The sequence below is a fragment of the Hemicordylus capensis genome, chromosome 4 (assembly GCF_027244095.1).
Source record: "Hemicordylus capensis ecotype Gifberg chromosome 4, rHemCap1.1.pri, whole genome shotgun sequence".
NCBI lineage: Eukaryota > Metazoa > Chordata > Lepidosauria > Squamata > Cordylidae > Hemicordylus > Hemicordylus capensis.
This window is the reverse complement of record NC_069660.1, coordinates 43878359-43904215: the sequence shown is the minus strand read 5'-3', so window position 1 is coordinate 43904215 and position 25857 is coordinate 43878359. Positions and strand designations below refer to the sequence as shown.

At 45.5% G+C, this 25857-nt stretch overlaps 1 protein-coding gene across 4 annotated transcripts in view; it reads right to left on the bottom strand.

Moving 5' to 3' along the window:
* The window catches only part of DLGAP4 (DLG associated protein 4), a 536166-nt gene that overhangs the window by 164900 nt on the left and 345409 nt on the right, over positions 1–25857 (bottom strand). The window lies entirely within an intron of this gene.

Here is a 25857-nt window from a genome sequence, read left to right as displayed (position 1 = left end):
ACCATTGATATGACGCAGTATGGGCCTTTTTAATGTAGCAGACTATTGTAGTACTTACGAATGTGAGGCTGCATATTTTTCCTATCAGCTCAGCTGCTTCAGGAAGGAACAAAATTGTACCAGTCTATGGTAATCTCACCTCTGCAAAAGTGGCAAAATGCTAATAGGTGCTGTGCTTTTGCTGCAGGACAGGATGTTCAGGGGACTTGTATTGTGTGCTACATTTCCATAAGTAGTATCCTAGGATCTCTTGCCTCTGCACCATAATGGTGGGATGTGCATGGGTGGAATACTTCAGACATTACACAGGAATGCAGAAAGTGCAGAAAATGAAACCACTGTCCTCTCTGCTACTCCTTAACATAACAAGCTGTGAAAGGATGCCAGGTGTATTTTGATTATCTTTTGTTACATTCTGCAGACAAACAAGAGCCATGGCACATTAGAAATTAACTCCTTTATTGTTGCTTATGAAATCTCATGCCATAATAGACATTATTATAAAGCTGATTAAGCCAGAGAACAAAGGGTTCAAGAGTAGACGCATTATTATAAACCAAAAAGATGTCATCAACATATCTTTTATACTTTAATATGTCCTGGTGAAACGGATTGAATGTTGGGTTGAGGACAAACTTCTCTTCCAATAGTGCCATAAACAGTCAGGCAACGGAAGGGGCGAGGCTGCAACCCATTGCCCAATCTTTAATTTGAGCATAGAATAGATGTTGATGTCTAAAAAACCTATTTTCGAATACAATATCAACAAGTTCCATAAGAAAAAAGTTTGGAGGATGTGATGATGGATGAGCTAACAAAATATCCTCAACCATCGTGCGGGCTTCATCCAAGGGTACTGACGTGTACAAGGAAACCATATCTAACGTGCATAGAATAGCTGATTGAGGAACCTCAAAACCTTCAACCTTCATAATGAAGTCTTTTGTATCTTTAACGATTGTGTGTGAGAGACCGAAGGTTTAAGAAAATAATCGATATAAACAGAAAGAGGTTCAAGCATGGAATTGGAGCCAGAAACAATGGGCCTGCCTTTAGGAGGACGATCTGGCTTATGAATCTTAGGTACCCGAGGATAAGGATTAATCAGGAAAAAATTTTCAGCATCTGTAATAAATCCTAAAAGATTAGCCTCATCCCAAACCACTTTGATGATGGACATAATTTTAGAAGTGGGGTCTTTATCTAAAGGAAGGTAATAAGACCTATCATCCAATTGTTTGGAAATTTCCTTTAAATAATCAGTCTTATTCATAACAACAATAGCACCTCCTTTATCTGCTGGTTTAAAGATCAAATCAGAATCCTGCTTGAGTGTATTTAAAGCCAAGTGGTCTTCTCTGGAAAAATTGGCTCGATATCGATGGTGTCCAATCATCTCCTTTTCCACTTTGGCAATATCTCTTTCCACAAGTTGTTGGAAGACAGTGATGTTAGGGGAATTAACTGGTGGAACAAAAGTAGATTTCTGTCTAAAGGTGGATCCCTCACATTGGGGATCACTCCCAAAGAAAATTCTCAATTTTATAAATCTAATTAACCTGAAAAAGATCAACCCGAGTATTGAAATCCTAGTACATAGGCATGGGAACAAATCCTAGCCCTAACTGTAGAACCTTAAGATGATGTGGGGACAAAAGTTTTTTACTAAGATTGACAACTAGGGTCTGGGTCGGCTGCGAGGACAGCGATTCCTGAGAAAAAAATGCTGGGGTTCTTCCAATCTGTTTTTAACAACTCTGTCCAAAAGAGGGCGTTCTCTAAATGAAGGACCTTCTTTCTCAGAAGGAACAGACTCATCGGTATCTGTGTATTCCGAGGAGCTCACGGGCTATTTCCAAGAAACAGATTTATGTCGAATCCGAGGAGGAGCCATCCAATTGTAGAATCTCCCGGAGTCATAATCACGTTCATCACGTTGAAAGTTTTTATTTTTAAATAGGAGAAGTTGTTCCTTAAATTGTTTGATATCCGCATAAATTTCTCTCATTTTTGTATCTAGTACATCAATAGATGTATTACTTCTTAGATTAGTTTCACATTCATTTAATTCTTGTTTAATATATCAGTTACAGCTTTAAAAGATCTTTGAATGATGAGAAGAATAAGATCCAAACTACATTTATTTAAGATAGTAATCCACTTCTCACAAAATTTTGTGTCATGTTGAAATAAAGTGGGGGGCTTGAACATCCGTAAACCCCTCGGAATGCGGGAACTCTCATAATACTTTTTCAAATATAAGGCATGAAGTTGCGTTTTAACAAACTTCTTTTTCAAATCAACAAACTCAGACCAGTTGGGAGTGTGAAAAGATTCTTGAGCATAATTCGAATCAGTCATACAGCTGCCTAGAATCTCATTAATTTCATCAGCATAAAAGCATGACTTGACTACTGCAATGCACTCTATGTGGGGCTGCCTTTGTACACAGTCCGGAAACTGCAATTAGTCCAGAATACAGCATCCAGGTTGGTCTCTGGGTCATCTTGGAGGGAAAATAAAACTCCTATCTTAAAAGATCTACACTGGCTACCAATAAGTTTCTGGGCAAAGTACAAGGTTTTGGTTATAACCTATAAAGCCCTAAACAGCTTGGGCCCTGGGTATTTAAGAGACCATCTTCTTTGCTATGAACCACACCGCCCATTGAGATCATCTGGACAGGTTCGTCTGCAGTTGCCACCAGCTCGTCTGCTGGCTACCCGGGGACAGGCCTTCTCCATTGCTGCCCCGAGACTTTGGAACACACTTCCTGCTGAAATAAGAGCCTCCCCATCTCTTACAACTTTTAAAAAGGCAGTCAAGACACATTTGTTCACCCAGGCTTTTAGTTAGATATTGTTTTAATTGTTGAAATGTTTTAATCTTTTTACTGGTTGTTTTTATTGTTTTGTTGTAAACTGCCCAGAGAACTTGCGTTTTCGGTGGTATAAAAATGTGTTAAATAAATAAAATAAAATAAATAATAAACACAGTGGCTGATAATGATGAGGAAAATTATTCAGAACAGTCCCATTGAAATTAAAAGGACCAGCTAGATTTGTCATTTTGTTGTAACCCAACAACATTTGGGGACTCAGCCAGTAGCAGAGAAAGGCTGGCGGTGATCTGTATTCAGCCACCACTGCAGCCCCCTGGCCCTGCCCCTGTGTCTGACATCATGCACAGGGGCGTGGCCTCCCTCCCAAACGGGACCGCGTAGTCCTGTTTGGGAGGGAGATCGGCCCACGCTGCGTTGGCAGTGAGGCCAGGAGCAGCTCTCCCTGACTTTAAAAGGGTCTCTCTCAACCTATCTTGGAGATGCCAGGAAGGGAACTTGGAACCTTCTGCATGCAAGCATTCAAGCGCTCTTCCTAGAGTGGCCTCATCCCCTAAGGGGAATATCTTACAGGGCTCACATGTGTAGTCTCCCATCCAAATGTAAACCAGGGTGGACCCTGCTTAGCAAAGGGAACAATTCATGTTTGCTACCACAAGACCGGCTCTTCTCCCATCCCAGTTCTAGGAATCTGATAAAAGTCATTCATGAAACCACTACGATGGGACAAGAGGTCTGAACTGTTGAGCCCTCAAAGGCCTAATGGACTGCAGGATTGTGCTTTTTTGGTATGTGCTTCATGAAGCTTCATTTCTTTCATAATTCAAAGAAGAGTTAATCTGGGTAACAGCATCGCTAAAAGAATCATCTTACAGAATCATGGAGCACCTGTGTTAGCTCGCTGTGTGTATGAGTCCCGACCCCAGTCTTTCAACGTGTGAGCACTCTCCAAGATTAAAGACCTGCTTACACATTCAGCAGAATCATGTGGTAAAGTTCTCCTGGACATTTGTCGACTGCAGGTGAAACTGAATATTTGAATTCTCTTTGAGGGGAAAGAAAAATCCTTTTGGAGGGAAAATGTTCTAACTAGCTTTCTCTACTTTTGCATGTGTAGGAGGATGGGGAGGGTTGGTTTTGTTTGTTTTTAGAAGTGTACACCTGCAGCCTCAAGTGGCACAGTCCGAGGAAGACTTCACTCTCTTTTTTTCGTTTGAATATCTGAACTGGTTCTCAGACACATATATCAAATTCTAGAGCACATCACCTCTGGTTTTCATGCAGTGCCTCTCGCGGCAAGGAAAAGCAAAACAAGTTCAAATTGGCTTGGTAGGCATATGGAAGGCCTAGACGGCAGGAGCTTATCAAGAAAAGTCACCTGTAGGAGAGTGAAAGCTGTTAGCTAAAGCACTTTCTCCTGCTCCCTCTTTCAATTTGCACTTTCTCCTTGTTGCTCAGCATGCGTGTCCTGGTTGTTCCGACACCTGCATACAATGAGCAGCGATGAGCTGTGAGTAACTGAATGGCAACAGGGAGGGAAGCTGGGCATACACTACCTAATGCTTCCACTGTGTGGTGTGGATGCAAGCATCTCAGAACACTGCGGGGCTAAAGAGAATAGAAAGACGTGACTATCCGCTCCATTCCTTGATCCCCACTCTCTGCAAAAGTTCCCCATGAGCGATTTTACTTTGATTAATCAGATCAAAGTAAAAGGGTGCATTCACATATCTTCCAGCTTGAAGCTGAAGTCCTTGCGAGCTCCCCGATATCCATAACTCACAGTACTCTACCCCTCTGAATCCTGCGGTAAAAGCCTGCTGGCTGGGAAAGCTCCTGGTTCTTTGTCATCGTCATAACATAATCTTGCCAAGCAAACCTTTCTCTTGGTTACAGAAAGCTACTTGTATGGTTTTTATGGGTCCCCCCACCCCGCGGGATTAATAGTAGCTTTGGGGGAGGCACTTAAGCTCAGGGAAATGGTGGTGATGGGGGGGGGGCGTTACACCTTGAGCTGCAGTCACAGGGTAACCTATGGAGGACTGGCCTCAAAGGCTCTCAATGTACCTTCTCTACATGTTCAGTTTGGAAGGGAGGGAGGGAGGGAGGGAGGGAGGAAGCAAGCAAGCAAGCAAGCAAGCAAGTTCTATCACTTGTGAAGATATAAGGAAAATAGTTCTGTCCATATTACTCTCAATTGCTCACTAAGAATTAATAGGCCTGTTCACACAGCCATTCATTGGGTAGAACAAGCATCCTACCCAGCTTCAGGAGCTGTGTGAGCTCCTGATTTTTAGTCACATGTGAGTATGGAGTATTCACTTGTCTCTGGCATAACTCATGAGACTCACTTGTGAGTCTCAATCAGCTCTTTGTTATCCAGTCTGAGGCCACCTCTGCACATAACACCGAACCAGAGGCGAATGAGCCAGAGGATCGATTTGGTGGTTGTACAAATGCATGAAACTGCAGTTTCATCGAAATGACCTGAGGTTTGCAACCCCAGACCGCAATTTGAATCTTCAGTTTGTAGTGAGTTTTGCTGTCAGAATCCCAGGTTTGAAGGCGGTGTTGTGTCATCTGAATTCTGCTGCCACCATAACCTGAGTTTTGTGCTATATCCACTCCTGAAACCATAGATAAGGCGGCTCAGACGAGTTCAGAAACACATCAGCTCTATGCCTGCCATGATTCTCATTGGCCGCCTCTCAAATAAGTTGCCCTGCCTTCTGAAGTCTCCACACTCCTCTTGTTATTGCCCAGCAATAGCGCTGCTGTTTGGCCACATCCCAAGCTTCAATGCCTGTAAAGGGAGAGACCCACATTGGGGGATGCCTGCTTTCCACTGCATTTTATGTTCCTGCCTTTCCCGATCCGCACAAAAAGGGGATGGGATGACAAGATGAACACAATGGGAGTGATCTCCACAAAGCAAGGGCTGTGGAAGTATTTGCAGAAGCACATAGAGTCCCTGTCATACTAGGACCTGGGCAGATCAGTTGTTCCCCAACTAAGATCACACATGCCAGGGAAGCGATATAAAATGTTTGGGTGAAAAGATGGTCCCTGGAATTCTTGAGTGGCACTGCTCCATCTTTGGTACAATTTTGTTGGGGAAGGGGGACCCAGCCCCTTCCCTTTGGGTAAAAGTCTCTGGCATAACTCATGAGAAGAACCATCCATCTGGAGCATTATTCAATCAAATCACAGGAGAGATTCTTCCTGTGTGATGAAGACAGATAATGCTCCAGAGTGGACCATGAAAAGCCATGGAGACACACATGTGGGCCGGAGGGCTGTTGCTACCTAGCCTGGTAGCTGGATCCACACAAGCCCCAGGGAAGGGTACCCCAGCAACACCTTTCCCGGCAACTGGCAGACAGCAGGAGGAAAAGCACTCCCTCTGGAAGTCTGGCCACCCCATAGCACGTATGCATGTTTTCCTACCACGTCCACTGAAAACAGCTGCTCTCCTCACCCAGGATTCCCTGTGGCAGCCATTCTACAAATGCCACAATGCCAGCCTCCAAATTTTGAATGAGACACCCCCAGTGTCACCCAGCCCTGCCCATCCGGAAGCACCTGGACACACGGAGCAGCCGTGTGTACATACTCCTTGGGTGTCTGTAAGAGTCGGGCAGAGAGGGGAAGACACAGAGTGTGAGTTCTGTTGTTAAACAGAGATACTGGGGGTCCAACATCAGCGAGGCCCCCTGTAGTTGGATGGACTGTCTTATGAGAGCACAATGTGATGGAGAACCTAGGCTCATAGAGCCTCTGGTCCTCCCTAGTGGACTGTCCTTCTGAGAGGGCTAATTCCTGGTCAACCAGCTAGCATGGGGGCAGGAGTGTGTTGGGGCTTCGTGGACTGCTTTGGTCCCGGTCTATGTGTCCAAGAGCATCCTTTGTCACAGTGAACCAAACCCCAGGATCCTTTGCCTGCCCACATATACATATTCCCTCCTAGGAAGTCATCATGATCCCTTCCCGGAGTAACAGAAAAACAGTGTCCCAATACCAGTAGTTTTGCTTATGCAAGACTGTGTGGCTGCCGGGCCCTTGCAAGGGCTGTGGTGCAAGTGGTTTGATGAACGGGTTTAAATGCCCTTTCGTGCTCGGCATGCCCCCTTGAAAATCATGGCCAATGGTTGCAGCCCTACTGACGTACTGACACCTTGTCCATGGTCTGGTGATGTGAACAGCCCATGGATTGCTGGGATTCGGCCCTGGCAGGCCAGAAAGAGGAAGGGGCTCCTCTGCCCAAAAACCAGAGGTTGCCAGACTGCAGTTGGATGATCATCTGTGGTACAATTCCCAGGTTCAAGAATTAACCTCAGGTTCATCAACCCATAGTTTCATGCTATGTCCAAAAGCGCCCTGAGTCTCCCATGATAGAACAAGTGAAAAATCCCACTAAAGCTCTGTTCATATGGACACTGGCCAACATGACAGACAGCCCTCTGTTGACAGTAGGGAACTGCAAGTGCTGCTGCATGACTTAAAAGGCAGCCCTGAAGGCAGGGCTGGAAGTAGTTTAAAGTCATTTAACAGTCAGTCCATTGGTCCACCATCATGGATGCCTTTTAAGTTGCACAGCAGCTCTGGCAGGTCCCTAACATCTGGTCCATCATGTTGGTCATTGTAGGTAAAGTGAATGCAAATTAGGGAGCAAATATTGTGGCAGCCAGTCTCCAGCTTATTCATATTGACTTAACTATCTAGTACTCCGCAGTTGTTCTCCTCCACGTGTTCAATGGACATACACAGCGGGTGGCATTGTGGTGGCAGTTTCTACTCCTGAAGCCCATGCTCATTGACTGCCCCTGAACAGGGCCCTTGAATAAGTAGCTCAGATACCCTGTCTGGGTTTCATTGAACATGTACTAGGGATTGAGACAGAATCTGCCATATGTACACCCCCATGTGCAGGTACTGAATGCATGGATGACGCCTGTTTTTGTACGGTCCCTATGTGCATACAGAACTTATATGCAATCTGTTTGTATGTGCGTAGAGAGCACACAGTCAGTCAAATGGATGTGCATAGATCAGGGGCAGGGCTTGTCGCCAAGGCTGGATTATGACATGTCAAGGACCTCAACTAGGTTGAGCTTCAAAGGCCCATAGGATTACAAAAAATAAAAAATTTGCAAAAAGGACAATGAAAATAGAAACAATAAAGTTTAATTTCTCTAGATATATACTTGGCAAAGGTGCAGTGAAAAACTAATAGTCCAGCAAAAACAATTATCTTGTAATAAGCCTGTTTACCTTAGAAAAATCCAATGTTAATAAGTAAAGCATTAAATTTAGTTCCTTTTTCTTGGAGGCCCCTTCATAAAGTGAGGCCCTAAGCCAGGAGTAGGTCACATGTGACTCTCCAGATGTTGCTGAACTGTAACTCCCATTGCCCACAGCCACACTATTACAGCTGGGGTTGCTGGGAGTTGTAGTTCAGCAACATCTAGCCACACCTTGCCTACTCCTGCCATAAATTATAGCTTACTTAGCTTCTGCCTAAATCTGGCACTGCTCCCCCTCCCCCCACATGTGTACATTCACTCCATGCATGGCGTGTGTATGAACAGGGCTTTAAAAACTGATCAGTTCTAGAGGGATATGTGCTGTCACACAACTGATCCTGGCTTGAGGTTCTTAATTCCTAAAGAACAAAGTAAACGGCTCAACCAGGCCAAACTTCGGAGAGACTGACATCAGCAACTTGCACTGCAAGCATCCTCCCAAGCACTTTTGTTCCTTCTCAATAGCATTTGTGGGGAACTGGGAATGGCCTGATGGTGCCACCTCCTGCCTTTTGTCAGCCTGTATTGCTCAGAGCTTTAACACTCCTCCAGGCACTGCTGTTTCCATTTTTATTTGTGGCAACTATTGTTGCCTTCCCCCAAAGGGTGATTGGAAAACATCCATTGTATCTGACTTGCCCTTTCTTCTAAAGGCATTACCACTGAGCATTATGTCATGCTTAGGAACAGCATTAGTCTCGAAAGAGATACAAAGGGACATTTTTCTGTTTTTGTTTCTCCTTTGACAATGTGGCATCTGCAAGAGCTCTCCTGGGCCTTTCTGGCCATCTGAAGGACAGATAGGGACAAAATTGCAAAATGATGGGGAAAGCAGATATTGAACAAGCCAACCAGCAGCCTCATCATTTTGTATGAGCTGCTTGTTGCAGGATATATTCTTCCTTAATTTCCAGTTAAGAAGGGCCTTGCTGGATCAGGCCCAAGACGGATCCAGAAAGGCTAGTCCAGCATTTCCACAGTGGTCCACCAGATGCCTCTGGGAAGCCCACAACCAGGAGCTGAAGGCATGTCCCCTCTTCCTGCCATTGCTTCCCTGCAACTGGTATTTGGAGGTCTCTTGCCTCTGAACCTGGAGGTAGCCTATACCATCAAGCCTAGCAGTCATTGATGGACTTGTCCTGGATGCGGCAACTTGTATCTCCAAGGAACAAAGTTCTAGAACCTGGGTGCCACTTGGGCCAAGATCCTGTCCCATTTACCTAAAAAGCCCTTTCTGAAGTAACATTTTAAGATTACTCCCTATTCTGACAGCAAAATCAAAGAGGAGAATAAAAGGAATTATCCTGTCACTGTCTCTGCACTTCCTTTTCATAATCACCTCTTCTCTAAATTGTCATGTTTTAAGGGCCATGCTAGATATAGTGATGAAGACAGAGACGTGCTGAAGTCCGGCCATGTCTGTTTTTTAAACAAGCAGCAAATGTGAGAAGCTCTCGAATGAGATCAGGATGAAGGCACGGGGAAGTTAGCCCTTGCACATTATCCTCCCAGAAATCTCCTGCAAAGTTGCTATTGAACCCTTGTGGCTATCTGTTGCAAATAGACACTTTGGGGGCAAGTAGCAACCTTCTGGGGCAGATTCCTTGAGAGAAACAGTGCAAGGGGAAGGTTTAACCCCCTGCCTGTAGTCCCAGTCCAGACTGGGTCCTTCTTCGCTGCGGCTGCTTTTTGTTGAAGAAGAGGCATTATCAGACTTGAATGTGTTTCTTAATGACGCATGAATTATAATGTATGCTCCAGCCCTCTGCCTCCTACATACTTTCAGTTCCTGAGCACATCCCAGCTATATGCACACAGCACCAAACCTGAAGTCATGCAGAAGTAGAAATTGGATGAGGTCATCCAGCAGCAAACCCTGGCATGAAATAGGGCTAGAGGAAACCCCCAAAGACTTTGCTTGAGGGGTTTTCTTTCCCGAGTGTTATGTTTTCTTGTGCAATCAAGAGAAAATACCCCAGATGCTGAGGGGAACTGCACAGGGAGATAATGAGCGGCAGAGAGAAGCTGGAGGAAGACCTGTTGTATAATGAATTGTTATAAGTAGAAATTTTCTATTTTTATCCCAGTGATTAGATTCTGAACCCTTTGACTCATCATTAATATAACAACCTAGAAGCAAGCTTCAGCTTCAGCTGAATGCTGCATTAAGTGTTCCCAGCTAATTTGGGGAGCATTTGAAAATCATGTGTGTAGGCAGACCTACGTCACGCATGCCACAGTTGTAATGGTTTTTTTAAAAAAAAAAAAACTTCTGAAATGCAGAGAATTGCACATTTTGTGATCAAGAAGTCTTTTGTTCTTCATCTGGTTATTTCTTAATATACTACTGCATTGATCGATTGATCTAAACTTAGATGTCTACATGTATTTATAATTCCGGATATCCATATCTAGAACCTGCCATAATCCAGAAAAACAGCAGCATAGGATTAATGAAGAACCCATATACATATTATGTAGAATGAAGTTGTAGAATTCTGGTTTGTACCATTTCAGCCTGCTGATAGGTTATGGTACTATTTTTAATACTCTCCCGTGTAAGTTGTTGTTTTTTTAAATCACCTCTCTGCATGTACTAAATTAGCACAACAGGGAGAGGGCTACATATATTAAACCTTTCTGATGTGCTGCTTTACATGTGGGAAGTTTTCGTTATGGAGGGGCATTCAAAAATATCACTCACCCGCTTGCAGTCTGAAGTGGTATAGTCCAGAGCTACCATCTCATTTTCTGTCTGAACCTCCTGTCCTGCACCCACTGCTCTGATGGAGCTGAAAGAGAGAGGGGTGCTCTCCTTCCAAGTACAGCAAGGGTGGCCTGATGTGGCAAGGGCTGAGCCAGCTCCAAGAGCTCCCATTCATCCAGACTGTTTCAGCATAATCTGACCAGTTATGCCTGCCTGACATATGGATTTCACACTTCAAAACCAATTGTATGCAGTGGTTATGCATCAATGCAGACTTTATATGCCACTCGTCCACAGACTTGCACCTGCGCAAAAATACCTGCTATCTATCAGGAGCAATATTATTAGTAAGCACAAGGGCTAGATTTTTCATTCTAACCACTCAGCCCTTAAGTGGGCTGAACTATTAGCAGGAGCTCAGCGCCTTTCATTCTAAAACTTTGGCCTTGCTCTACAGCTTAATGAGCATAATGGTTAATCGTAAAATCTCACCTTTAGACTATGTCTGTGGTAGCAGAGTGTCTCAGAAGGGCTGCATAGAAGGACTTACAAGCAATTCGCATTAACACTTTAGGCAGTAAAATGCAGACTAGCTGAATTCCCCGCTCCCGCCCCCCAGTCAGAGTTATTTCCTCCTGTCCTCGATGTCATCATCTCTATGTCAGTACCCCAGCTCCACGTGGTGACTGGATCTGAACTTGAGGAGGCTGAACCAGCACTAGACCCAATCCTGACACTGGGCCAGAGCCTGGGGAAAAACAGAATTGGAGCCCCCACCAAAAAACATAGCACTCTTAGAGTCTGAGCTCCCTGAAGAGCTGGCCCCACCCACACCATTTTAGTCACAAGAACAGCCCTTCTGGATCAGGCCCATCCAGTCCAGCATCCTGTTTCACACAAAGACCCACCAGATGTCCCTGAGAAGCCCACAGGCAAGAGTTGAGTGCATGCCCTCTCTCTTTCTGTTGCTCCCCTGCAACTGGTACTTAGAGTCAACTTGCCTCTGAGGCTGGCGGTGGCCTATGGCCACCTCCTATAGCCATAGACTAGTAGCTATTGATAGAGCCCCTCCTCCTTGAATTAGTTTAAGCCCCTTTTAAAGTCATCCAAGCTAGTGGCCATTACCACATCCCACGGCAGAGTATTCCATAGATTAATTACGCACTGTGTGAAAAAGTACTTCCTTTTGTTGGTCCTAAAATTGCCAGCCTTCAGTTTCATGGGATGACCCCTGGTTCTAATGTGGTGCGAGAGGGAGAAAAATTTATCTCTGTCTACTCTGTGCATAATTTTATACACCTCTATCATGTCTTCCCATAATCACCTCTTTTCCAAACTAAAAAGCCCCAGATGCTGTAGCCTTGCCTCATAAGGCAACTGGCTTCTGGGCGTGCTATTGGGTGGAGTCTAGGGGTGTGTACAAAACTGGTTTGCCTGGTTCTGTTCGAGTCCAAACCAGACTCGGACCAGGCATGTTTGGTTTTGTGCACCGCCAGAACATCCCCTGGTTTGGTTTGGGTGTTGTTTTTTAAAAAGTTATTTTGTAAAGCCTTTTTTAAGGTGCAAAAACTCACTGCCACCATTATGGGGGCTTGTCTGCGGCCTGGGGTGTGTGTGTCATCCGGAGGTTCCCCCTTCCCTCGCCAGCCTTCAGCTTGCTCTAAATACGCCAGGTTCATGTTATTTTCGGCTCGTTCCGGGCCTCTCCTCCATGGAGGCGGCCATTTTGGAGGCCACCATGCGTGCCCAATGGGCCTCTGCATGTCCAGGTCACCCGGGTCACACTTACTCAAGACCCTTTGGTGGGGAACTTTGTCAAAAGCTTTTTCTAAGTCCAAGTATACTGTGTCAACCAGATCACATTTATCCACTTGCCTGCTGACACTCCCAAAGAACTCCAAAAGCTTAGTGAGGCAAGTCTTGCCCTTGTAGAAGTCATGCTGGTTCTCCTTTAGCAAAACCTGTTCTTCTATATGTTTAACAGTTTTGTCCTTAAGTATGATTTCCATCAATTTACCCAGCACAGAAGTTAAGCTTACAGGTCTATAATTTCCCGGATCCCCCCTGGATCCCTTTTTGAAAATTGGAGGTACGTTAGCTACTTTCCAGTTCTCTAGTACAGAGCCTGATTGTAGGGATAAGTTACTTATTTTTGCTAGGAGATCAGCAGTTTCACATTTGAGTTCCTTCAGAACTCTTGGGTGGATACCATCTGGTCATGGCAATTTATTAGTTTTTAATTTTTCAAGACAGTTTAGAACATCTTCTCTCGCCACTTCAAATTGGCCCAGTTCTTTCCATGCTTTCTGGAGTGTTTGGAGCCTCCTGACCTTCCCTTTCAGGTTCCTTTTTACCAGTCCCCTCATTTTTGAGAAGTTTCCTCTTCTGAAGTTCAATGCATCTGTGCTGGACTTCCTTGGCAGTGCTCCACTCTCATATAAGCTGAATTGGATCACACTATGGTCACTATTCCCCAGTGGTTCTCCAACTCCGACACCTCGCACCAGGTCCTGAGCACCACTCAGGATTAAGTCCAAGGTCGCCTTCTCTCTGGCTGGTTCTGTGACCAACTGGCACAGACATTCAGCATGTCTAGAAATTTGGACTCTCTGTCAATACCCACATGTGAATTTTCCCAGTCTATGTGAGGGTAACTGAAGTCCCCCATTATTACAGCTCTTTCTCTCTTTGACACCTCTCTGATTTGCTTCTCCGACTCCATGTCACTCTCAAAGTTTTGATCCAGAGGGCGATAGCACGTCCCTAGCAACACATTTCCTTTCAGTCTTTGTATTGTCACCCATAATGTTTCTGTGGAGGACTCCGTCCTCCTAGGTTTTCTAGAGATGGGGGTTGTGGGGGGCATGACGGGCACATGCGTGCTCACTACTTCCGGCCACTTCCGCCCGATGAGGGAAACAGGGCGGCAGGGAGGAATGCTGCCACCCCTTGGGGCTTAAAAATAACTGAGCGCCAGTGGGGAAAATGTGGCGGGAGGGGTGAGAACACCCTCCCCTGCCCTTAAAGTACTACCCCCACCAGTGCCAAAGATATTTGTGCACATCCCTATCTGGCTCCCGCTAGCCCAACAGCCTGACCCCTTCCCTCCTGTCGCCGTCAAACGTCCTTGCAGTGCTCGGGCTGCCCAGAAGGGGAGCCCAGGAGCTCTTCAGACATGCTTCTGTGACCCCCACAACCCCCATCTCTCTCTGGGCTGCACAGGCCCAACCCCCTTTGTTGCATGCTGTGTTGCAGGGCTGGAGCATGGAAGCGGCTGAGCAGACCAGCTGGCCACGCGGCCGCAGCAGGCTTCGCAGGGAGCAACCCCACCAGTTGGCATTCTCTGCTTTGCCTCTTCAGAATGTGGCCACAGGTATAAAAGGGTGGTTCGCTGCACAGCCTGAGCTGTGCCCCTAATCCGTGTTAAGAACCGAATTGCATCGCCCTTTGGAATCGGCTTGTGGCTGTGTGAGGAGAAGAGCAGGGGCTTCAGCAGAATTCAGGTGTGCCACGTGGGCATCACACCACTCTCCCTTGCAGGCAATCCATTGCCGAGGGGTCCACCGCTTGTCCTTTGACAGAAGGGGTTGGTCGGGGGAGGCATTGGAGGGTACTCAGGGTGCTGCCTTGCCTTATCTGCCAGCCCGTAGGATTGAGCAGGTGGTGGTGATGTGGTTGCTGTGCACATGGAAGGCATGCCCCCGCCCTGCCCCTCCCTGCCCCATAATGAGCAGAATGCGGGAGTTGTAGCAGGTACAGTTGCCAAAGTCCAAAGCCAGACTGCCTGCTGGGAAGAGACTCTGTGTACCAGCCCCACCCAGGCAGCTGGTGGGAGGGGGGCATGACAAGATGCGGCAGGCTTGGGGGGGGGGCCCCTCTGAAGCCCTTCAGGTCCAGGCTCCAAAATGACCTAGGTGTGCCACTGAGCCTGAATTCAGATAGCCTGAACACTTACTCAGAGATAAGAGCTTAATCTACCTCTGACTGCTGCTGTTGGATCGGTTTGTCCCAAGGAGCCGTATGTGGTGTTGCAGCTGGCCTTTCCTCTCTTTTTCTTGATGACCTCATAGACTCTTGAACATGGGGCATGGCAAATATTCGGTTCCTGTGGTGCAATGTGACTTCACCATACCACGGCTCAGCCCTCTTTCCTTAGCTTGTCTGGATTGCAGTAGATCAGGACTGTGGGGTGGTGCTGAAGGGGTGAACCATTTCAATATGTACCCATGGAGTGAAAATTCCAATATTTTCTCAACCTACCCTCACTAACTGAAAAATTGTATATCAGCTCTTGGATGGTTATATAGTTGGTTCTGTGTATACAAGAATACAAAACGCACATTTATGAACAGCAGCAAAAATATAAAAACAGCAGCCAGCAGAATATCAGAAGAAACAGGGGCACAATAACAAATCATACAACCCGCAAAGCCCTGTCAGAACAGGAAGGTTTCCAAGCATGGATGAAATGTTAGCAGGGAGGGGGCCAAATTAATGAGCAGCAAGTTCCAGTGCTTAGATTTGGTCACAGAGAGAGCCCTTACATGCTTTCCCACCAACAGAACCTGTAATGGTGTTGTGGGGGACAGAAGAGAGCCTCCGCAAAGGAGTAGTTACCTTTTCCATTGGTGGAGAGTTTTGTGTAACCTGAAGGCTTATATATTTTTGCTTCCATAAAAGGTGACCAAGCGGGTAGAAAAGCACTTCCTGACTTATCTGTATCTTGCAGCGCTACCTACTGTGTGCCTCTTTTGCTTTGGGGTCAGTGGACAACTCTCTGCATCTGTCTCTCTCGCTTGGCAAGCTACTGGGGAAAGAAGCAATGTCTTGAATCCTGAACGAGAGTGACACACCACCGTATAGATGGGCATATCTTAACCACAACACACAAATTAAGCCAGGTGGCATTCAAAGCCTGTTCCACACGAGTGGCCTGGTATCCCTTCAGCAGCATGCCTCGTAGCTCTTCCTCAACTCAGCTGCTGTGAGAGAGGGCGAATCTGAGGCATGAACCATCTGATTATAGTCAGCGCTGCTGGGTCTTTGGGATTCAGAGTTTTGGCAGCCTCTGCCTGCTACATGTCATCTCCCTCTCCTGGCAGACAAACCAACCTCTGTATCATTTGTTTTCTCTCCCTCTCTTGCCATGCTCAGTTCTATAGTCAAGCCACTGGCTCACAATTTATATGACACCCATGTGTACCTCAGCCTATTTTTCTTCTTCTCCGCCCTCTTGTAAGGTAATGTTGAAAAAACAAAGCAAAGGTGGAATGAGAAAAACAAATATAAATAAGTCATTCTCATTATGGCATGCAGCAATAGGATTGCTGTCACAGATGTGGCTGGCTTTTCAAAAAGAACCGAAGGATCTGAATGTTAGAAGTTAGCCAACATCTGGAGTTCCTAGGAGATTAGCACACAGAGTAGATTGCTGGATGCTGAGGCTCTTTAAAACCTTTTTCCGCATAGCCAATCTAGGTAAGGGTGAGCAGAATGAAGGTATATCTCTGAGTTTTTTGCCTTCGATCATTAAGGGTTTCTGGCTCCCAATCGTTCAGCAACCACAGCCAAAAAGTGTCGATTTTGTATAAAAAGATGTAGTTTTGTACTAGTATGCAGGCCATCTCAGAGTATGGCTTATGGGCTGCTGTGAGTTGTCTCTGTTTTCTGAGCCCCCATTCTATATCTGGGTGCACTCCCCTGCCACAATTCTACCACCAGCTTTGGCTAGTAGAACTTGGTGTTCTAGTAAGCAACAAGGTAGATTCTCAAGGCTTTCCCACCCCATGTCTAGATCATACCCAGTTAAAAAAAGCACCAGAAAGGCTTGAAAAGGCAAGGTAGTAGGAAGCTGTTCCCTCTGCAATCAGTAGCGATGGGGATGCCCCATGTCACACTTAGAATTCACATCCTGATTTATTTCAAACTAGTAGGTGAGGCCTGTTGTTGTCCGGGCAAAGTAATTTTGCATAGATTACACTATTAGGAAAGTTCAAGAAATTAAGCACATATAATTATATAGAAATTAAGTATATGTAATTGTTACCACCTTAAGTGGCACAGCGGGGAAATGCTTGACTAATAAGCAGAAAGTTGCTGGTTTGAATCCCTGCTGGTATGTTTCGCAGACTATGGGATACACCTATATCGAGCAGCAGCGATATAGGAAGATGCTGAAAAGCATAATCTCATACTGCGTGGGAGGAGGCAATGGTAAACCCCTCCTATATTCTACCAAAGAAAACCTTTGTTTCTGTATCTGCTTACTTGTTATTAATTGTTAATATAATTGTTATTAATGTGCTTGCAAAAGGGAAGTAAAAGAAAACAGTTGTTAGATTTCAAATTCATTCATTTTATGACCATATCTGGTAATTACCATATATGGTAAATTTGCATCTAAGAAAGAGCTGCTTCTCTTGGGCATGATGTGTTTTTGGAATTAAGCTGTTGAGAACAAGAACAGTGAAAATCTGATTATTATAATCAGAATTTCTTCTTAAAAATTCCAAAAAAACCCTTATGTAAACCTTTCAGTGAGCATCTTCTGGTGCAAAAAGTAATGCATTCGGCTAATTTTAGTAGCAAGATAGTGTATGCAAAATTTGGTATCTGTAGGTCATCGGGAAGTATGACCTTATTTTGCAAAAATAAACCAACTAACCAATTGTTCGAAATATATAATAGTGCTACTTCTGTTGGTAATATGGAAGTAGCGCACAGCAAGTGCCCACATGCTATTTTAGGTCACTGCACAACTTCCCGCCTCCTCAATACCACCAGCCCTGCCTTTCATGTTGTGCAGCAGCCCCAACATGTCCCTAAGACTAGTGTTCCACTGCATGGAACGTCAACCACTGTCTAATACATACCTCTAATTTCTTTTTTAAAAACCCGCTGCTATTCGGCTCCGCTCCTGTGAATTGTCATCTTTACCCTTCAGTCACTCCTGAATCAATTTGCACCCATTCTGTCCCCTCCAGTTATTGAGGAGGCGGGAAGTTGACAAGCTAGTGCAGGGGAGGACTGTGCCCCCCAACCCAACATGGGGTGTCAGCTGTGGCCTGCACAAAGTGAGCAGAGCCCACTCACCTTCTGCCACTTCCACTGCCCACCTGCTTCTACCACCTATTGCCTCTCCTCACCCTCTCCACCACCTCCTCTTTCCCTCCCCACTGCCTGCATGGTGCCTGGAAGCACTTCCAAGGGTTGCATGGGCAGAGGAGGAGGAAGGGAAAGAGGAGGAGGCAAACAGGGCAAGAAGGCTCTTTCTCTCTCCACCCCCTCTGCCTGTAAGATGCTTAGATAGATGTGCTTCTGGGAAGAGGAGAGGGAAAGGGGAGGAGAAGGACAGGCTAGCCAGGGTTGGGAGAGGTGGGAGCAGACTTAGGGATGGATGGGCACATATTCAATGGACACCCTTAAAAACTGGTAGCTCCACCTCTCCCTATGGAATGAAGAGCCTAGACCCTGAATTGTATCCCCAACTGCCAATTCTTTTGTTGTTGCTATTGTTAAACAACAGGGAGACAAAAACCCTCTGTTGCAAATTGCTCAGAGATCTACCAGGCCGTTTTCCAGACTACAAGATTTGTAACGGGTAAAGCGTTGCATAGTGTGATTGAATAGTGCAACCATATAAAACTGAGAGTAAAGCGTTGTTCAACGCTTCGTTGTAGGCTAGTGCCCATTCATATTTTCCGTCCATTGTAATGTGTTTTCAAGGCAGGGCTATCCATATTCTCCTTGAAACGCGTTTATCTGCCCCTTTCCTGCTCCATTTGGGCTCCATTTGGCCCTCTATTTGGGCCTGCTCCATTTGTGGGGTTGACGTGAAAAATAATTTTGTAACTTCTTGGATGCCTTGTGCAAATCCACCAGCAAGGGAAGCACCATTCCAAAACAAAAATCTAACTTTGTCTTGCATCATTCCAGTTTTGCGCAAACAATAAACGGGGCTTTTTTTAAAGAGGGGGAATGGCGCGTGTGAGGAGATCCTTTGGAGTGACAAAACAAGGGAACTGCTTATTGGGGGGGGCGGGGGGAGGGAATCCTGTGGCAAGCCAGCAAGAGGGAAAGGCAGGAACTGGTGCACCTCCAGAGAAATAAATAAATAGGAGGGGGAAGGCGAGCACTCCTCCAGTGAGGGCTGTGAGATAGCACAGAAGGAAATGCCCTTTGCATTGTAGTAAGCAAGTGCGATTGCACAGAAGTAAATGATTTAGTTCAATGGGCTTCCTTTACAGTAAAAGTACATGAGAAAGGGTTGGATTCAGAAATCTGCTCAGCTGCACTAGTATGAGTCTCTGGCCAAAGCAGCATATGAAAAGGGGATTGCGCAAAAGAACCCCAGTGGGGGAAAATAAAATAAAATAAAATAATAATAATAATAATAATAATAATAATAATACCCCCTCCAATCTCCTCCCTCCCCTCCCCCTCCCCTCCCCTTCTGTGTTGACAAGCTCAAGTTATGTTGGAAGCAAGCGGAGGAGGAGGGAGGTGTGGTGTTTGGGATCTGTGGGAAGGAAAAGAGGGGAAAGCTGAGATTTCTCCCTGCCTGTTTCTCTCCCCATGGCGAGGGGGAGGAAGAAGCAAGCACAGATGGGAGGGGAAGAACTGTCCATACTGCAACATGCTACAACGCATCAACTCCGTTGCAAGCCTCCCTACCACGGGAAAATACAGCTACTTTCCTGCAACGCTATTACCACGTTATAGGGCCATAACGCATCGTTAAAATTCAAAACAAGGCATTGGAAATATGGACGGCACCCTGCTGACAGTGCAGTGAACATGTTGTCAAACCACTGGCAATCTGGAGGGGCACTTAGGGGACAATCCTCTCCTACCTTCTGCCTGCTTCTAGGATAGACGGCCACCTTATTTCTGACTGGGAACATCTACACAATAGAAGTATTCCAGGAACTGAAAGCATGAACACTGGCAGACATAATTTGTCATTGCTATTTGTTGATGCCATAGGAGGTGATGTTTCTCGTTAAGAGGCTTTCTGTTATACCAGTTTCATAATTAATTCTAAGCCCCATTCCAATGACTGCCTTCCTTTAATTCCCTGCTCCCTCTTTTCTTCTTACATGCTGTTGACAAATGATTACTGCACGTTTGAAGAATGTATTATAGCTCATAATTCCAATACCCTTTCAAAAATTGGTGTTAGCAGTGATGGGCAGCGCAGGGGGTGGGCCTATAAGGCAGCAGATGCTTAAAGAGCTGCAAATTGAATACGTGATAATGCTAGATACCAGCTTCTAAGGGTCAACATTTAGAAGGCAGGAGAAAGATGACACTATAGATAGAGAGATCCATGGACCTCAGGGTTAATTTAAGAATAGACTTCATCACACATTATTCGAGGGGAAACTTGGCACCCAGTAAAGCATTATTATTATTATTATTAATAATAATAATAAAAGCTATTTTATCAAAAATAACCAGTGTGTGATAGAAGCTGCTGCTCACAGACCTCACTACATTTGCAAGCTGCAGGGATGGTGGATTTAAGAAAATTAATTTTATGCTTTTCATCCTCCCAAATTTTAAAAAAAGGGGGGGGGATAGGGAAAGGATTTTTTCTCTTTGTGCTTCTCAGGAATGCACCAAAGATTGCAAAAGGGAATTGAAATGTAATGAAAACAACTTAATCTGTTTCGGGCTGGGGGGATACTGCTTTGTGGAAAAGCTGCTTCCTTTTCTGCCCTACTGGACTAGGACCGGGGAGATCCGAGTTCAAATCCCCGTTCAACCATGAAACTCACTGGATGACGCTGGGTCAGTCACTGCTCTCTTACTCTAACCTACCTCACAGGAATGTTGTGAAGATAGACATAATATGTACACTGCTCTGAACTCCTTGAAGGGAGAGCAGGATATACATTCAATAAATAAAACAAACAATGTTTTAAAACAATATCTGCCTTTTAAAATATCAGACACTGATCTACCCGTTCTCAATAAAGGGGCCAAAGGAAAGCAGTATTATTTATTTGTTTATTTATTTAGCACATTTTAATACCGCCCTAACCCAAGTAGTTAACCACACGCAACTACTGCTAGTCTAATGAAGCAAATGTATTAAGATTGTTTACAAAGAAACATGCATGGAGGTCAGGTCAATGCTGGAGCTGCATCGCCACCATCTGGGATGGCGGGTGGGCCTCCGCTGCTCTGACTGGGAGGGATACTGGGGCTGTTCCATTCCGAGCTCTGAACAGGCCCTTCATTCCAAGGTTGTTCTTTTCCGAGCTTGGAACAGTTGAAATGGCCCATTTTGACGCGGACTGTTCCAAGCTACCTCTGATATTGATACCTTTTTCAATGGGAATGAGTATTACCTTTTGAGCCACTTCTCCTCCCGCAGCAAAACCAATCTACCAGTCATACTTGGGGGGAAAGGGCTCATTGCCCTTCTGGATAGGCTTTTAAATAAGGAGTTCCTGGAAGCAATTGGGACTAGCCAGCTTTACTGTCATTAACTTGGCCTTTATCAGTTAATTGGAGCCATTCTTCTATAACTTGGCTCTTCCTAGGCAGCATCTCATTATTTCTGACAATTAGTTGCAACACCTGATACTAGCTGCTGCATCTGAGAAAAATGGATTTCTTTCAAGAAATAACACTTTTTGTCAGAAGGCTGAAACTTAACTGAGTTTTTTCCAGGCTCACAGGATGACATTGGAGCCCTCTTCAGATGAGTGACAGCAGGGGCAGGGGGTAGGGCTTCCTCTCTGGAAGTCCAACCCCCTGGGACTTCCAGAGTCACTGTGAGCTGTGAGGGGGAATGTCTGAAGAGGGCTTGGGTAACTCACCTTCTCGGAGAGTGCCCTACTCTTGTGGTGGGAGAGAAAGGTGCCTGGGAAGCCCACTACACCCTTTCTGGCTGCAGAACCCTAGTAGCTTCATAGGAACATAGGAAACTGCCATATACTGAGTCAGACCATTGGTCTATCTAGCTCAGTATTGTCTTAGACTGGCAGCGGCTTCTCCAAGGCAGGAATCTCTCTCAGCCCTGTCTTGGAGATGCTGCCAGGGAGGGAACTTGAAACCTTCTGCTCTTCCCAGAGTGGCTTCACCCCCTGAGGGGAATATCTCCCAGTGCTCACACATCAAGTCTCCCATTCAGATGCAACCAGGACAGACCCTGCTTAGCTATGGGGACAAGTCATGCTTGCTACCACAAGACCAGCTTTCCTCTCCCAAGCTTCCTTTCTGTGTGGGTTCAGAGAAGCTTTTCTTCCTGTCTCATGATGGCAGAACTCAATGAAACCTATTGGCAGGAGATTCAGGAGAGACAAGAGAAAGTATTTTTTCACACAGGGCATGATTAATTTGCTGCCACAAGATGTGATGATGGCCACTAGTTTAAATGGCTTTAACAGGGGATTAGGGAAATCCATAGATGAGAGGTCTTCGCTGGCTAGTAGTCATGATGGATATATGGAACCTCTAGCTTCAGAGACATACAATTCTGCATACAGTTGCTGGGAAGCTACAGCAGGAGTAAGCTACTGCCTACATCTCCTGCTTTTCTTATGTCCCTCCCCTCCTTTTGCAAACTGTGTGAAGGGCAGTGTTCCATCTAAGGCGTGCACGTGCACGCACACTCAAACGTTTTTGGATGTCCGCTCAGTTAATTTTAGATTCCATTCAGGTTGTATCAGGAAGGCCCCACTCTGAATGCACATGTGCACATACTGCCTTGATACTGCTCCCCAGAACAAAACTCATTCTGCACACAAATGAAAAAAATTACAGAGAACACTGGTGAAGGGCTGCCCAGCTGCCCTTACCTCCGAGGACGGAGTGGTGAGAGGGCCCAAGGAGACAGGGATGGGTGGCAGCTGGGGAGAGAAAGAGGAAAGTCTGCCAACGGGCAGGGTCTCAGCTCTGGGAAAGGTGAAGCGCCTCTTTGCTGGGTCATATCCCGGCCATCTCTGCTAACTGAAGCATAGCAAATGCTTTTGAATTCAGTTATCTGCAGAGTTTTCTCAGGTGAGAAGCAATGGCTTCCAATTCTTTAATTTGTTTCTGTATCTGCTTGTGATGCTTATCTCCTGCCACATGCCATCAAATCCTTTCATGTTACTGCAGCGGGCTGTTGGGGGAAAATAAGTGGTTGCAATGTGACAGAGGCTTTTGACTTCAGGTGTTGAATAAGCTGCAGAAACAGATGAACTCTTCAGAAAGAGAAAGGGAGAGAGAACCTATTTTAATGCAAATGTCCCTGGGAGTAAAATAAAATTCTTCGAGAACAAAAACCATCAGAAGCTGCAGAAGCTGCACAATCTATTTGATTGTCCCTAAATAGAAATGTCCCCCCGCCCCCAAAGTTATCCAAAAGATGTCATTTGTTCAGGAGAGAGAATGCTAACATGCAAAGTAGGTCAAATCAAAACACACAGGCACAAAATATGGAAAAAACACACAGGGAAATACTAAGCTGAAAAACGGCAAGGAAGAACTGCATGAAATATTAATATTTCACATATAAATCGGAACAAGCTCTCAAACAGGGGAACAAAGTTAAATTGTCCTGCACAATGAGATGGCCAGCCAGGAGTGAGTCTTCATCATGGGAAAATGCTCCTCACTTCAGCACTTGCCCTCTGCACTCCAATGCTGAATTTGGGGTCATCCAGGGGTGTTGCCAGGGAGTAAGTTGGCAAATGGGGTGAGGCTAGTTGGTGTGCTTCTGTTTGGTCTTTCCACACCTTGCTGCTCCACAAAGGACTAATGCCTGAATGCAGGGGCGTAGCAAGGTTGGAGTGCCTCCCCCCACACAAGCTCAGCTCATGAAGTAAAGAAATCTTAAATGGTTTACCAGGGACAGATTCCAGAATATAAGGACTGTCCCTGGTAAATAAGGACAGTTGGAGCCCAAGTTAGAGGCACCCTTTTAAATTAAGAAGTTTTAATCTATACATTGAAGCAGAATCAGCAAAACATGACGACAACAACAACAACAACAACAACTGTGGCTTATATACTGCACAGCACCCTGCCAGTCCAATAGTGGGGTACCTGTGCTGGTTCCATCCAGTTATAAGCCTTATCTATGCAGTTTCCAAGTTTGGAGAGGCTCTGTGGCAACTAAGAACTGCGTCAGTGCTGAAGCGACGCCTCTCCCATCATTCCTAATGGAAAGGCGTTGCTTCAGCGCTGACACAATTCTTAGTCACCACAGAGCCTCTCTGAGCTCAGAAACAGCATGGATGCATCATAGAATCAGATGGAACCAGTGCAGGCACCCCACTCTTGGACTGGTGAGGGCGCAGCACAGTATGTAGGCCTGTAAACTTAAAACAAATGCTTCAACCAGGAACTGAAAAATCTGAATGCCCTGCTGTCTACTAATCACTGATGGGCTGGAAACTGAAGGGGATGGCCAGATTCCTCCCAGATTGTTGAAGGACAACAATCTTTCAGAGCAAGCATACCAGAGAAAGGACACTGAAACTGGAACATGTGACCAAAGGGAGCAATTCTCTACCTATTTGCTATCCCTTTCAACTCTTTGAGAAGGCTTGGAAGAAAACTTGAAACAGCTGCCTGCAAACAAAGTCCATCTTTTCCTGCCTTGTGCACTCAAATAATTTCCTCTCCCATCCCATCTCTATCTGAAATTCTTAGCTTGACCCACAGCAGATCTGTGTGCAATCCTAGCCTTTTACTAATGTTTTAATTGTGGACAGTCAAGGGGAGATTTGGGCAAACACACTGCAGAAGTAGGCTTTATTCCCAGTACACACACATTTGTTTCCACATTTGAAGCAATCCTATTCACAGAGGGCCTCTTAGCACTATTGGGATACCGGCCTTTGCAGGATTCGTGATTGCATGAAGAGGTAATAAAAACATAGGAACATATGATGCTCCCTTTACTGAGTCATATTACTGGTCAGTCTAGCTCACTATTGCCTACACTGACTGGCAGCATTCTTCTCCCTCTCACGTAACACCAGAACCAGGGGTCATCCCATGAAATTGATTGCCAGAGAATTTAGGACTAATAAACAGAAGTACTTTTTCACACAATGCATAATCAACTTGTGGAATTCTCTGCCACAAGATATGGTGACAGCCAAGAACCTGGATGGCTTTAAGAGGGGTTTAGATAAATTCATGGAGGAGAGGTCTATCAACGGCTACTAGCCAGAGGGCTATAGGCCACCTCCAGCCTCAAAGGCGGGATGCCTCTGAGGACCATTTGCAGGGGAGCAACAGCAGGAAGGGAGGGCATGCCCTCAACGCCTGCCTGTAGGCTTCCAGTGGCATCTGGTGGGCCACTGTGTGAAGCAGGATGCTGGACTAGATGGGCCTTGGGCCTGATCCAGCAGGGCTGTTCTGATGTTCTGATGTCCATTTTCATCAGAGGCAGGACCAGAACAAAGAAATTGGGTAATAAGCATGCATTGGCAAGGCAACTGGTGATCAGTGACTGATCTGCTCATTACAGAGATCTGCTCATCACGCTCTCATGAGGCCTCACTGAGGAGAAAGCATCAGGTGGTAAAACCTGCAAGGTGTTTTTCCTAAACCAAAGCAAAGATTTGCCTTCAGACAGTTTTGAAAAGCATCTGCCTGCAATACATTTGGATACTGTGGGATACTTTTTTTGTCACAAACTAGGTCAGTAATAGGCAAGACGTTGCTATAGCAATTCATAAAATTTCATCATGAAATATCTGAGGAAGGACTGTAGCTCAGTAGAAGAACATCTGCTTTGCATGCAGAAGCTCCCCAGTTCAATCCCTGGTGCCTTTCTGAAACCCTGTAGAGCAGAGGTTGCCAACCTGTGGTCCTCCAGGTATTGCTGAACTACAACTCCCATTATCCCTAGCTACAATTTATAATGGCTGGGGACTGGGGATGATGTGAGTTGTAGCATCATCTGGAGGACCACAGGTTGGGAATCTCTGAGCTGCTTCTAGACAGTGTGGACTTGGGGTTCTCAAACTTAGGTCCCTAGATGTTGTTGAACTACAGCT